The sequence below is a fragment of the Rhea pennata genome, chromosome 1 (assembly GCF_028389875.1).
Source record: "Rhea pennata isolate bPtePen1 chromosome 1, bPtePen1.pri, whole genome shotgun sequence".
NCBI classification, from domain to species: Eukaryota; Metazoa; Chordata; class Aves; order Rheiformes; family Rheidae; genus Rhea; species Rhea pennata.
Window position 1 is genome coordinate 112,988,953 of NC_084663.1, and position 13,606 is coordinate 113,002,558.

The following is a 13,606-nucleotide window of genomic DNA, read 5'->3' on the forward strand; positions in this document are numbered from 1 at the left end:
AGCAAAACTAATCAATTTTCAGCCTATACCCCGATTCCAACTCTCTTCAGGCTTAGTGTGAACTTTGCCTGTGCTGGAAAAGGACCTTCAAAGGAGAGGTTATTATGTTCAAGTTAAATTTAATTAAGTCCAAGTTGAAAGGACTTTGATTCTTTAAGTAAGTAGTTAAGTAGTGAAAAGTAATATAGCCTTGACCATAACCTATATTTTTTTGGTTTCTGGTTTTTACTTATAAGAAAATTTTTTACCATTTTCTGTTTCAACCGTATTTTAGAGTTTAGACCAAATCAACTTGCTTGTGCTAAATGCACAAGCCTAAATTAAGCCTAAAGTCTTAATTAACATCTTTCTGGGTGTGTACTATTTTGTTTTCAGTCTAACTAAATTCAAGGGCTTATCTCCTTGACTAAACCTGCTCTGTTTTCAACAACTTCTAGGTAAATATTCATGCAAATTATGAAAAAAATCATTTTTTATGAGCTTGTTGGAAGAGAATTTCATTGATAAGAAGTGAAGAACTCAGGATTTGATTTGAACTACAATGTTTTAAACTCTTTAGGTTTGCTTGGTAATCTGCTTCTGGTTTAGAGTAAGTCTTACTGTTTGTTTCCATGGAAAATCAATACATTACACAACTGGTATTTAAGGTTTGGCATTACATAATCCTAATTCTGTATTCAAATCTCCCTGAAAACCACTCCACTTTCTCTGGTAAACTCAAAGAAAGCTTTTAGTTATGCTGCTAGATGAAAATACACAGTTCCAAGAATGAAATTATTTTCTTGCATTGAATGGAAGGCATAATCACAGACATTAGCCTGGTTATGCTCGTAGCTTCAAATTACATCTTGGAAAGGTCAGGATTTCTCCAGTAACAGTGACCAGACCAAGCAAAGCCCTCTCATGCTTACAAAGCTTTTGGCAGTTATTACTTCTTTCCACAAATTGCTGCTACTGCTACTAGCTCGCTGCTGTCAGACACACCAAGGACAGCAACGGCAAGGCAATTTCAGCATCACTGTGTCTGTAGCCTGCACACACTCTTTCAAGAGTAATTAGATCCTTCTTCCCAAGAAAGGCTCATGCAAAGAGGGCTGGAAACTGAGGACTGACAAAGAAACCCCCCAAACTCGAAGAACAGGAATGGAGGAAATCACAAGCAGATTTTAACAAGCAATGTGAGCATCAGAACAACGTTTCGCCCTGTCAAGCATTCATGATTTGGGCTATTACTATCCTGTTAATTCAGAGCTAGACAAACAGTTCTACAGCTTGTGCAAACTTCAGTACGAGTGCTTTCTGGGTCACAAGACTTATTCCCTCGAGAGCAGAAGAACATCTTCAGCTTAATCATTCGAGAAATGCTCTCCTGATTTAGGAGGTTTTAATTCTAACAATAACATGAATAAACTTATTTTATCAGGCCCAAACCACCTACCCTTCAGCAGAGAAATTCAGTTTTAAAACATTTACTTAATCAATGCACCTTCATGACATCTACATGGAACACAAGTGTAATCAACTCTATTGCAGTTTATCAGGTCAATGATCCTCGATCTGAGAGAGATTTATGTAGAGCTATAATGAAGTAGTAGCAGCTGTGTGTGTGTGGGGGGGGGGGGAGTCAGAGTACTTTTTCATCTCCTGTTTTTAGCAGTAAAAGACTAAGATCTGGAATTGAATCAAATATAGTCACTAATAAAACATAATATACCCAAAGTACCCATAAGAATGAAGGGAGTAAATAATATGTTTGCCAACTATGAGTTGATATTGACTGGTGGTTTGACTGAGAACTTCCTAGAAGGCCATAAGTTTCATAGTAACCTGCTCCAGTCACACTTTTAGAATATATTAATTAACGTGGTTACATGTTTTAGATGAAGATCAAAAGAAATAATTAATTAGAATTGTGGCTGCTTGGCCATGTGGCTTGTTTGATATATTTTAAAATGTCTTAATGACGAAAGGAAAGTACACTAAAAAAGACTCAAATCCAAAAACACTGAAAGCAAGATAAGAAAGAGAAATCCACATTGCTTAATACTCAAATGAATTTATAATACTAAAAGGTAGAAACTGTACAATTAAGGTATAAAATCATACAAGTATAAAACCAGTGGTTGACCCTATAATATATTTAAGAATGCATGTAAATTGCCACAGCACTAAAGGGGTGAAAAGGTCAGATAATCAAATTAATCTTTACCTTTCTATTTGTAACAATATTGACATTAAATAAATGTACTAAAATAAAAAGCTTCAACTATTCCATAGCAAGCACTTAGATAAAAAAGGTTTTGTGCCAATTCCCATTAACAATATGAAGCATTGCCCACTTGTTTTAGTGCAGAAAAAACAGCATGCGTCGAATTCCTTTAATCAGTCAGCAGACCTGAATCAGAGCCCATATACTTATGGGCCTCCAAATAGTGGTGCTCTTTTTGCACCGATATTCAGTATACCTTCATCTTCATGTGCTGTTAAAGGCAGGCAGCAATAACGGAAGGGCCACGGAAGTCTCTACCTGTATTATAATGCCAGCTCTATTGTAAATCCACCTCTATTTTTATTATTTTTATTATAGAATCAGTTCCACAGCTCTTCTCTCAAATTGAATTCCTCCTGTGTTGAAGAACAAGCATGGCAGTGGCAATATGACCAAATTTAAATATGATGAGGTGTATCTAAACTAATGAGAAATTTGAGAGCTTTGAGCTTTTATTGTTTTTTGTGTCTTTATGGGTATTTGGATATAGGTTTCATTTTTTCTTGCTTTCCTTCAGCTGAATGAAGTAATATAAAACAGAGATTCTGATGTAATGACATAACTCTCAGGAGTCTGAAAAGATTCAAAATATAATGGAACAGGCAGTAAAATTGCAAGATTTAGCAATGCTTCTGTGGTAGTTCCTCCTGCAACATGTCAGATTAGGTCACTGAAGAGAAATTGGCCTTCGAGACAGTTTTATAGCCTAGCCTCTGGTGTGATTCTGTTTGTTTCCACTGCTGCTCAGGCTGCTTAACTTTCTGCCAAAACCAGCACCCCGCACAGCAGCAGCTTTTGGTTCTTCAATGCACTACTTAATACAGATGTGTTTGTAAGTAGTTATTTTTCTTCAAAATAAGGTGTCACAAATGGAAGACATGTAAATATAAGCCATCTCTACAACGGTGACAAGCTTTGTTTTCTTGCTGGCAGGACATTCAAATTGTACCGCTTGGTTGCAGTTTCGTACACTGTGCTGCTGTACTCAGAAGCCATTAACTCTGTAGGAGATAATAGCAAGTGGATACATTAATTGTGCATCCTGCACAATAATAATGAAGATAAGATGTATCTACATCTCTGATTCACAGCTGAAGAATGTCATAGAAATTCAAGTCTTTTCATTTTATAGTAAATAAATACATTTGGTAAATAATGTGGGCTATGAAGTGATGCCTAGAAAGATTTATTTCGATGAAGTTATTTGACACTGAATTTCACATGAGAGACTTTCTACCTCACAGGCCTCAGGCAAATCAGTGGACTTCATTCCACCTAAGTTTCTGCATCTGTAAAGCAATATTGGGGATAACAGTAAACAGTTCCTCAGAGTGTGATGATTAATGAAGGTGGAACTGCTGTAGTGGCTAACCACTTAGCATTATTATCACTGAAGTTTGTAGACTGAATTTAAAAAGATAGATGGTGTCATTTAAATGAAAATCTAAGAGTCTAAGGCTATTTAACAGTTGACCTTAGCTGCTTGTATCAATTTTAACAAGCTATTGCTAAGGAAATGAGAAGACAAAAAGGAAGAGGAGAGGGGACAGGGAATCTGAAGAGCATTATTAGACTAAGCTTGAGAACATTCAGAAAGCTTTAGATGTTTTTTTTCCTCAGTGCTATGACCCTGAGGCACAGCCTAGCACAGCACAGCAGCTTTCTGAAATACTTACTCTACATTCTGTACTGGGTCTTTTTTTTTACAGTGTAGCCAACAAATAACATAAACATCACCATAAGTATGCACTCAAAACTTTAGTAATAAATATTTCTTCAATGCGACTTGAAAATGAAAGACTTCACTCATTTTCAAAATCTAAGTAAAATCAGTCTGATTCTATTTATGTTTCCTCCTAGTCTGACCAAAATTTTGCATCCAATACAGAAGAGAGAGATACACCTGTGTGGAATGAAATAGGACAAGTATAATCTCAAAAATGTATGTTGGGGAAGGCTTCCTTAGAATTTCACAAATATTTTAGGTTTCTTAATGGAAATAGGAGACGAAAAGGTGTCTTTAAGATATTAGTTACTGAAATATTGTCAGAGATAAGGTCACTGTCTTTGTGAATACATATACATGTAAATACACATGTATATTTTTGCATGCATATGTAAGAGCCTTAGAATCACAGAATCAGTAAGGTTGGAAGGGACCACTGGAGATCATCCAGTCCAACCTCCCTGCTCAAGCAGAGTCACCTACAGCATGTTAGACAGGGTTGCAGCCAGGCAGGCCTTGGATGTCTCCAGAGAAGGAGACTCCACAACCTCTCTGGGAAAGCTGTTCCAGTGCTCCGTCACTCTCACAGTGAAGAAATTTCCCCTCAAGTTCAGGCAGAACTTCCCGTGCTTCAATTTCTGCCCATTGCCTCTTGCCCTGTCACACAGGGCAACTGAAGAGAGTTTGTCCCTGTCCCCTTGACACCCTCCCTTCAGGTACTTATACACATTGATAAGATCCCCCCTCAGGCTTCTCTTCACCAGGCTAAACAGGCCCAGCTCTCGCAGCTGTTCCTCACAGGGCAGATGCTCCAGCCCTCTGATCATGCTTGTAGCTCTACGCTGGACTCTCTCCAGTGGCTCCATGGCTCTCTTGGACTGGGGAGCCCAGAACTGGACACAGTCCTCAAGATTAGGCCTCATGAGGGCTGAGTAGAGGGGCAGGATCACTTCCCTCGACCTGCTGGCAACACTTTTCCTAATGCACCCCAGGAGACCATTGGCTTTCTTGGCCACATGAGCACATTGCTGGCTCGTAGTCAATATGTCATCCACCAGCACTCCCAGGTCCTTCTCTGCAGAGCTGCTCTCCACAAGGTCAGCCTCCAGCTTGTACTGGTGCCTCCTCAGCTGCATCCTCACTATATAGATAGCAAAATTCAGGCATACTTTTTCTCCCTCCTCCCCAGTTCACCCGATGTGTTAGTATAGAAAAACTAGATATGACTAACATGGGAGATGCAGGGTGTTGACTAGGTGCCAGTCTGGATAACCATCAGATCAGGACAACAGGAACTCTTAAGTGCCACAGAAGCATACTATGAGAGCTTCTCATTGTTGAATGGGCAACAAAGGAAATAATGTAATTGCGGAAAATTTGTGATGGACTACAGAGGCGAATGACTATTGTGGGAGTAAAGAAGGAAAGCACAAGGCCAAGAATGAGTATGAGGCTGCAAGTAGGGGAACAGGGTAGTGTGCTCTAGTGAGGTACCATCTGTGAGAAAAGAAGACAGTGAGGGGGGAAGGAAATGTTAGAGCTGACATTAGGGAAAGCAGCTAAACAAAGTGCAGTCGGATGTGCACACACATGCAGATGTGAAGTGGATTGCTATAAAAAGAAGATAACACATTTGAAGCCAGACATCACTGTCAGCAGTTCCAGCCTGAAGACCTCTTTCTAACAGCTTGCATACAGCTCGCAGTACCTCTCCAAGAATTCAGGAAATGCTGATCCAGCTGTTTACTCTCAAGTCTGGAATGTTATACAAAGCAATAATTCTAAAAATTTTCTCATAACTGCAAAGAAATGTAGTGGTTCCTCCTAAGAATATGAGGCTTTAGGATATGAAATATCTGCTTACTGGGTGAGTGCACTGATACAATAAGAAAACTCTGCAAAGTATCATACATAATCCTGTGAGTTCCACTCAGAGAGCAAAGTGCGTGTAAAAGTCAGTTGTCTCTTTCACTTGTAAAAGTCAATTGTCTACTCTAAACTATTGCTCTGACTGACAAATTATACTGTTTTATACTGTCATGTGTGCTGAGAAACACCATCTCTTGTGAAACATTAAGGATTAGTACAAAATTTAAATTATCTTTTCCTTACAACTGTTTCCCATGAAGTCAATGTTCATGATTTGCTCTTCAACTAAGTGCCTATCCTAAAAATTCTTATGCATGTGCTTAACTTTATACACCATGATTCAGACCATTGATTTCACTTTTCCAGTCAGGTTGTATTACTACTCCTTGCAGCCCCTGGGCACTCAGCTCAGCTTATATGAATATCTATATGTACAAACCTACAATATATCTACGGCACTTAAGATAACACAAGGAGTAGAAGAAGGTGAAGTCACATATCTAAAAGATTGTTTGCTCCCTTACTTGTGTAAACATTGTAATATATAATTGCTGGCTCAAGAGCATTGAAAACTCTTTGAAAAAAAAGACAACAGTGAAAATGCAATGTATTGGTGCTAGGTAGGGTATTCAGAGAATATGTTATATAAGAAGGAGACTAAAGATATGAACCAAGAGAAATGCATCATTCGCTAGTCTTTACTATGAGGTCAATAATTCCCCACTCTCGCTTCTACTGCACATTTGCCAATGATTCCACAGTGAATAATTCAAACCTGTAAAAGTTCTTCCTGAAAAAACATCTAGGCGGGAGCTTGCGACTATAAAACCATGAAAGTCTGAGATGTTTGTAATGAGCAACAGAGGCAGTTGTGCGTATGTTGTATAAATACACCTGTGTTCAGTTAAGGGGCTATACTGAAAGGCTTGTTCTACTAATCTGACGTGCATTATTTTTTTTAAGCGGTCAGTGCAGTAAGGGCTGGAATCAGGTTCCATCTGTCCTAGAAGAAAGTCCTAACCATTTGGCCAGAAAGAGACACTTGCACGCCTTCTCTTGCTTTTTTATTTTTCCAGGCAAAGTGCATTGTTTCTGCAGCACTGTTGCTCATACTCTCTTTAGACTGATGGTCAGATCATGCTCCTACTCCGAATGGAGAGCAAGTCCCCAGCATCATCTGGACACAAGTGGGATAAGCTTCTGTTCAGATATATCTGTCCGTCCTGTCTGAGTTTTGGTGGAGTGGACACTAAGAATTACAGAGATAGGAACAAAGACGAACTTAGTCTATAGATTGATAGTTGACCAGAGGGTGAGTTTTGTGTGGATGTAGCTCTAAGAATAGCAAACCTAGTAATATTATTAGCAACTGACCAAAGTACTTAACAATTAGATAAAAGTAATTAACAATAGAAGTAATGAAAGTTTCACTATATTTCTTATACTCCACTGTCTTAGTGAAGTTAGGCTTCACATATACACACGAAATAAAAGATGAAAGGTTTGCTCTAGTATTCAGATTGTCACACTGAAGTCCCTTTTTCATCACAAGACAGGGAATGTGCAGCTTCAGGGTGCTATAAATACAGAATAGTATGTCAAGAGATCTAACTTCTACCGTAGCTCTTTCTTTGAGTCACTGATAAATCTGTTTTTCATAACCTCTTGGCTTCATTAAAGAATGAAAAACATATTGTTCAGCACTATTACTTTAGAAGTTATCCAAAAGATTCACTTTCACTATGTATCTCAACAATTCTTTTTCTATGAAATAGCAGTTCTATGTCAGGTTAGCAACTTATAATAATTTAAATATTTCTGTTGTGATTTTTGTACTACATTAAAGAGTTAGAATGGGGATCATGGTGGCTGACAACATTCACAAGCCAGGCTTCCTTGGTCAGCTGCTAGCAGGAGAATTTAAAACAGTTTGATTTGTTTTCTCTGAGGGAATGCTGCAGGAATTAACAGGAATTGCTGGACAAGTGAAAATCCATCATTAAAGCGCCCACCTATGGCATAAACTAGTGAATCAGTTAAGTTTATAGTATAATAGTTCTTGATGTGAATTATCAAAAATTATTAATAATAAAGCATTATAAAAATAACATTTTAAAAAAATATTTCCTACCTTATTTTATGGGAAACCGTAGTGTCTATAGATATTGAAAGAAAATGACTCCATACATTTCCTTGAATATTCTTGGTAATATTGTCTAACTAAACACAATGAGCTTGTACCAGTTCCCATAGAAATCAGTGCTAATCCTCCTATTTGACTTTAGATGATTCAAGCTCATATGCAATTTCAAGATTTAATTTTCCCTGAAATCATTGTCATGCCACTCTGCAGTTGACTAGATTATTCAACAGTAGAAAGACACTTCTTTTCTTTCCTAAAATGGGATGGGAGGAATAATAACTAAATGAAAAAAGTATATATAAAAATATATATTCTCATTTCTTTCAGCCCATGTAATTTGTTGTTTGGCAAATAATAGACCTTTGTGAATCATGTAATCAATATCAAATTACAAGACAAAGTTGTTTTCTTAAGGTTTGAAGATATGACCTTTACAGTTTTCCAGCAAAAGGCCTTAATATAATTTCTTATGCTTGCCTTTATCAAATCAAGCCTCTGTCTGTTTTCAAAGGTGATTACTTGAACCTTGCAAGTCAAGGATTTTGAACTGAATATTTAGTCCATTAATAAAAGATAGTTTGTCTTGTTTAGTATGGGGAAAACTAAGCTAGTCATAAATTGACAAATGGTGCTGTGTGCATTGCACTACCTCTGAGTCCAAGATAAAATTAAATTCAATATTAATTCAGAAAACATTGCAGTATTCATATAATATATTTTGAATACTTAAATTTCTGTGATCCAGAGAGCTAAATTTTGTATTTTTCTGTGAAGACATTTGAAAACTTCTTTATTGTCTGTGAAGGGGTCAGAGGAAGGGTATGACTGTGTTTGTAGGTATAAATTTTAAAACTGCACTGTGAAAATTGTAAATTATTTGAGCCATGGATTGTCTACAGGGCTGTATTTATGTTACTTAAAATGATGACAGTTCAGTCTTGACAGGCATTTTGCCAGTGCTGTAGTAAAATATGATTTAATAAAAACAAACATATAGATATACACTTATTAAAAAAAATGCTCTGGCTGGGCTTAAAGGTAGAGGGAATGTGTCCCTTGATCAAGAATATCAGACAGTAATCCTTGGGTAAAGAAAATATTCTGGCTGAGACATGAGGGAAACTATGAAATGTTTGCCCCCAGAACCATCTTCCCTATCTTCCCTACTTTCCATGGTAAGCAAATACATCTAACAGTTACTAACTGACTCATTTTTCAGTGCTCCTTTGCTCTTCCTCACAATGAAAGGAAATATATATATATATATATATATATATATATATATAAAAATATTTATATATATATATATATACATATATATATATATTTTTTTTATCCTGCCCAATCTACAATCCTCAGAGATAAACCATTTGCTCTCACTCTGTTATAATCTGCATGTCAGTCCTGTAGAGGAATTCAAATAAATCGAAGTGCCAGAAAGGTCTAGGTTTTGCTACTAATCTTCAAACTGCCTTGATAAAGCTTATTTTACAGCAAGTGACATAATCCCAAGGCTTACTATCCTGGTCATTTCCCCTGGGCCATGAGCATTTTCCTCCTCTGGTTCCTCCCTGCTTGCCTCGTGTAACATGTTCATTTGAGTTGCTGCTGCTTTGGGCTCAGAGCTAGGTGGAAACTCATCAATTAGGTTAAAGTTTCCCTGAGAAAATTAATAGTTAAGGGAAGAAAATCACTTTAATGGCAGTGAGGAGGAGAGCAGCACTTGTTTGCTCAGGAAAAACCACCAATCTTAAACCATTTTTTCAGCTCTGCTCAAGTAGCTCCTTAAATATAAATGAGCATACTTTCTATTTCTCCAAACTAGGCAAGTAACACATGAATTTTACAGTTGGCTTCCTCTTCAGTAGCCATTGTCCATTCTCAAAGTCATTTGTATAGAAGAAAGTCTCTGAGTACTGAAAATGAATCAATTTCAGATTATTTTGAATGATCCACATTTGCTTTATACCTATTCTACTTCTTTTTATATCTGCTTAGGTGTTCCAGCCCTTTGATTACATGAAACACTTTCAAAATGGCACTTCCAGTCCTAAAGGTTAGAGGAAAAAAAAATAAATAAAAATAAATCCTAACTCTTCTAGTGCATGTGAAAAACATCAGAAATATGTTTTAGTTCATTATTCTGAAGTTTCTGAAGTCTTTTTGTTTGTTTGTTTGTTTTTTTGATTGAGGAATCCTGATTTGTATTACTTGAATATTTAGTGTTTACTTGGTGTTCACTGTCTATAGCTGTTGAAGTCTTTATTTATTTATTGACGGAATAGTAGGCCTACAAACTGCCAGCATCAGATAGCTTTAATAGGAAAGACGGATGATTGATTTCATTGGCATTTACTTGACACTCAGATATCATGTATCCATATCTGAAAAGCCTAAAGCTGCCATCAAATTGGATTATAAAAAGAAGAGAATGTAATCAACAAGAAATGAATTCCAAAGGCTGTATTAATGGCTTAGATGGAAATCAAATTTGAGCACTTATACTGTAATTATATTCTGTTCTCACCTTCTAGTCACTGTTAGTTTAAAGCTGACTTTTAAAGGTGTTATATATTATGTGATTTTCCCACCAGAGTTAATTACCCTTAATCAATACAGCCCCTTCCTTTTGTGGCATTGCTTCTCAAGTAGAAAGTAATTAAAAATTTATGCTCTAATTTGTTGTTGTTTCTGAAAATCTGAAGTCATTCTGTACATTTTAATAAAGACTTCCTATATACATGTGTAGCTGGAGGTGATCCTAAATTGTCAATAGCAAAGTCAACAGAGGTGTTTTGAAAAAAATAAAGAATTCTGTATTGTAAAGTTTTATGAAACTATAGGAGATTTTTCATATTTCGCCTAGACTTCTTTATTCTCAGAAGATCATCAGCTGGGGACATTTAGCATAACTCCATTGAAGCACTCTGCTAACTTGGGGGGCCTCCAAATTATCAAGGTTAAAAAGAAAATTTTGAAAACGTCCAATACAGACAAGGTCCTATCAGACTGGAAAAACTGTGATAATAGTGACTGAACCATAGAGTCACATTAGGCCCATATTTTTGAATGTCAAAAAATTCTCAAAGATAGTTTCAAAATATGCAGTGAAATTGATCGTAGCTTTCCAATTCTTTATAAATCTGTTTGGTTATCCCTGAAGAGACAAACTTCTCAAACCCCAGTAAGTAAAACCCAAAAGTTAAAGCATATGAATTGCTTGACTGGAATGAGTAACTGTACAGTCTTATCTAAAAATTAAAATTTTATCTGCAGTGGGGATATCAGATGCTGTGTGAGCACCACTCCAATGTACTACCACATTAAGCTGTGTTTTGTAAAAATTTAGTTCACTACAGTTTCAAATTTGCAACCATATCAGTGGCTAGAAATTCTGGAACAGGGTTTTTCTGTAGGTAGAACTGGGAGTGAGAGAGAGAAGAGTTCTCTAAATCTATCTTGGGTCCTGCTAATGAATGAGACTACAGCATGCTAATAAATGAGGTTACAAAGTAGATGTGGAACTGATTAATGAATTATATGATGTTTTTCTCTTAAGGATAAGGACAAGAAGGATATGGAAGCCCAAATACTAAGGTTGTTCATTTGACTTCATCCGAATTTCTCAAAGCGAGTACAAAACGAGAATCGTGCTTCGTGATATTTTTAGGTAGAGAGAAGTAGTAGCATTTAAACGATAAATTATTGGCAGTTCAGGGAGTATTTGGAGAAGAATCACCATATGCTTGCCCTGTATTTACACTCTTCCCTAAGCATCTGCTTTTGACCACTATCAGAAACGAGCACAGTACCAGATGGACCTTTGAACTGTTCTTACATTCTCTCTTTGTTTTTGAAGGCTGTACAAAGAAAGCAACATCAAAAAATTAGGTCACTTGCCAAATGTTAGACAGTTAATGGGCAAAATAAGAATATGTCCAAGATTTTCTGACTCCTTCTTGATCAAATGGATCACATTCAAACCCAGAGTCCACCTGACTTGCCCCCAAATGACCAAACCATCTGTTTAAGAGCTAATTTTCTCATATTCTTGGAACAAACAGGTAAAATTTCAGTAAAACTTCACTGAAGTTTACCAGAAAAGTTGAACAAAGGACAGAAGAAAATCCCATTGGCACAGAATTTTACTTCAGTTCATGAATCTCCTCTATATTTCAGTATGACTTACTGTAACCTACAAATATAATTAATATCAGATGCCTTGTTCTCAAGGCACTTCCCCCCTCTGATTATTTAATGTTATGTATTTCTTTTTCCATCAAGCATTGAGCTTGCCCAATTTGAGGTGTATTGTTACATAGCGTGCGGTGTACTGAACCTCTGTGAGAAGAATGAACATGCAGATATTTTGTGCAGCATGAACAAAAGACAAAATATTTTTCACTTTGATTCTTTACATAAAGAGCAATGCTAGATTTCTTTTAATCTAGCAAACACATTGAAGAATTCAAGGATCCATTGCCCTGGAATGGTCTGAGAATTTTGTCACTTAAATATGTCATATTTAATTGATGGGTAAGGATTATAATTTTTTTTAATAAAATGGCCAGTTTTATCAACACTATTTTCAAAAATCATCTCATAAATAATCACTGATTGTTGAATTAGAATGGGCAATCATTTGGAATTTCTTTTTTGGAGATTCATTTCTGTTTTCAAAAATTATTAATTATTTTAACATTTAGGAATTAAGAGAAATTACGTTAACAACTTTGGTCTGGATTTGCTCTAGAATTCAAATTCACAAGAGCTAGTATTTTTACTGATATTTCACATATTTTCAGATCATCCCATACCTTAATCACATATTAAATTATTTGAGTTTATGGATAATACTAGATGCTAAGTGTCAAAAATTTAAAATAGTTTTAAAAATCCAATCATCTTGTAAAATTTAACCACGTGACATTTTGTGGGGTTAACTGCAGACAGTAGTTAAATAAAGCATTAACATATTTAAGGTGAAGATAATAACTGGATAATAATCTATTTTAAATTTGATTTTTGAAGAAAATATTTGCTGGCATTTACTTTTTCTACCTGATAAAAAGCCTAAAAAAAAATATTTCTTATTTTACCTTTAAAATGAGCAATTCAGATCTTTTCAGGCCCCAAACTTCTGTGTTAATTAGAAAAGAACCAAGATCTTATGACATGACCAGTCAAGAAATTGGAAACTGAATGACTGAGTGGAAGAAAACGTCTTTTAAGAGGTAAGAAGCAGCTAACATGGATTTGTCAAGAAAAAAAGTTGTGTCAGACCAATCTAATTTCCTTCTCTGACATGGCAATAAGGCTTATGGATAGAAGAGAAGTAGTAAATGTCATTTTTTCATGCTAGTGAGTCTTTTGACACATGACATTCTTATGTGCAAACGAGGAAACATAGTCTAGCTGAAAATAATGTACTGGATGGTGAACTCATTGGCAGTCTAAGTGACTCGCAGTGGTTTTCTATTAAAAAAGAAAAGATTACCAAGGAGTATCAGACTTCTGCTGTTTTCAATATTTTCTTTATCAATCAGGGTGACAAAATGTGCTTATTCAACTCACGAATTAATGTTAACTTTGGAAGAGA

At 36.1% G+C, this 13,606-nt stretch overlaps 1 long non-coding RNA gene across 5 annotated transcripts in view; it reads left to right on the plus strand.

Annotated features, from left to right (window-relative positions):
- LOC134138856 (uncharacterized) overlaps positions 1–13,606 on the plus strand; it is a 155,374-nt gene that overhangs the window by 86,822 nt on the left and 54,946 nt on the right. Inside the window, exon 6 of one of the 5 annotated variants that reach the window (XR_009958032.1) lies at positions 10,006–10,081. The exons of 3 other annotated variants lie outside the window; for them this stretch is intronic. This is a non-coding gene — a long non-coding RNA (uncharacterized LOC134138856). Of the gene's footprint in view, positions 1–3,202; positions 3,370–10,005; positions 10,082–13,606 lie in introns of those variants that run through there. One more of the 5 variants, XR_009958033.1, reaches the window with a different exon arrangement.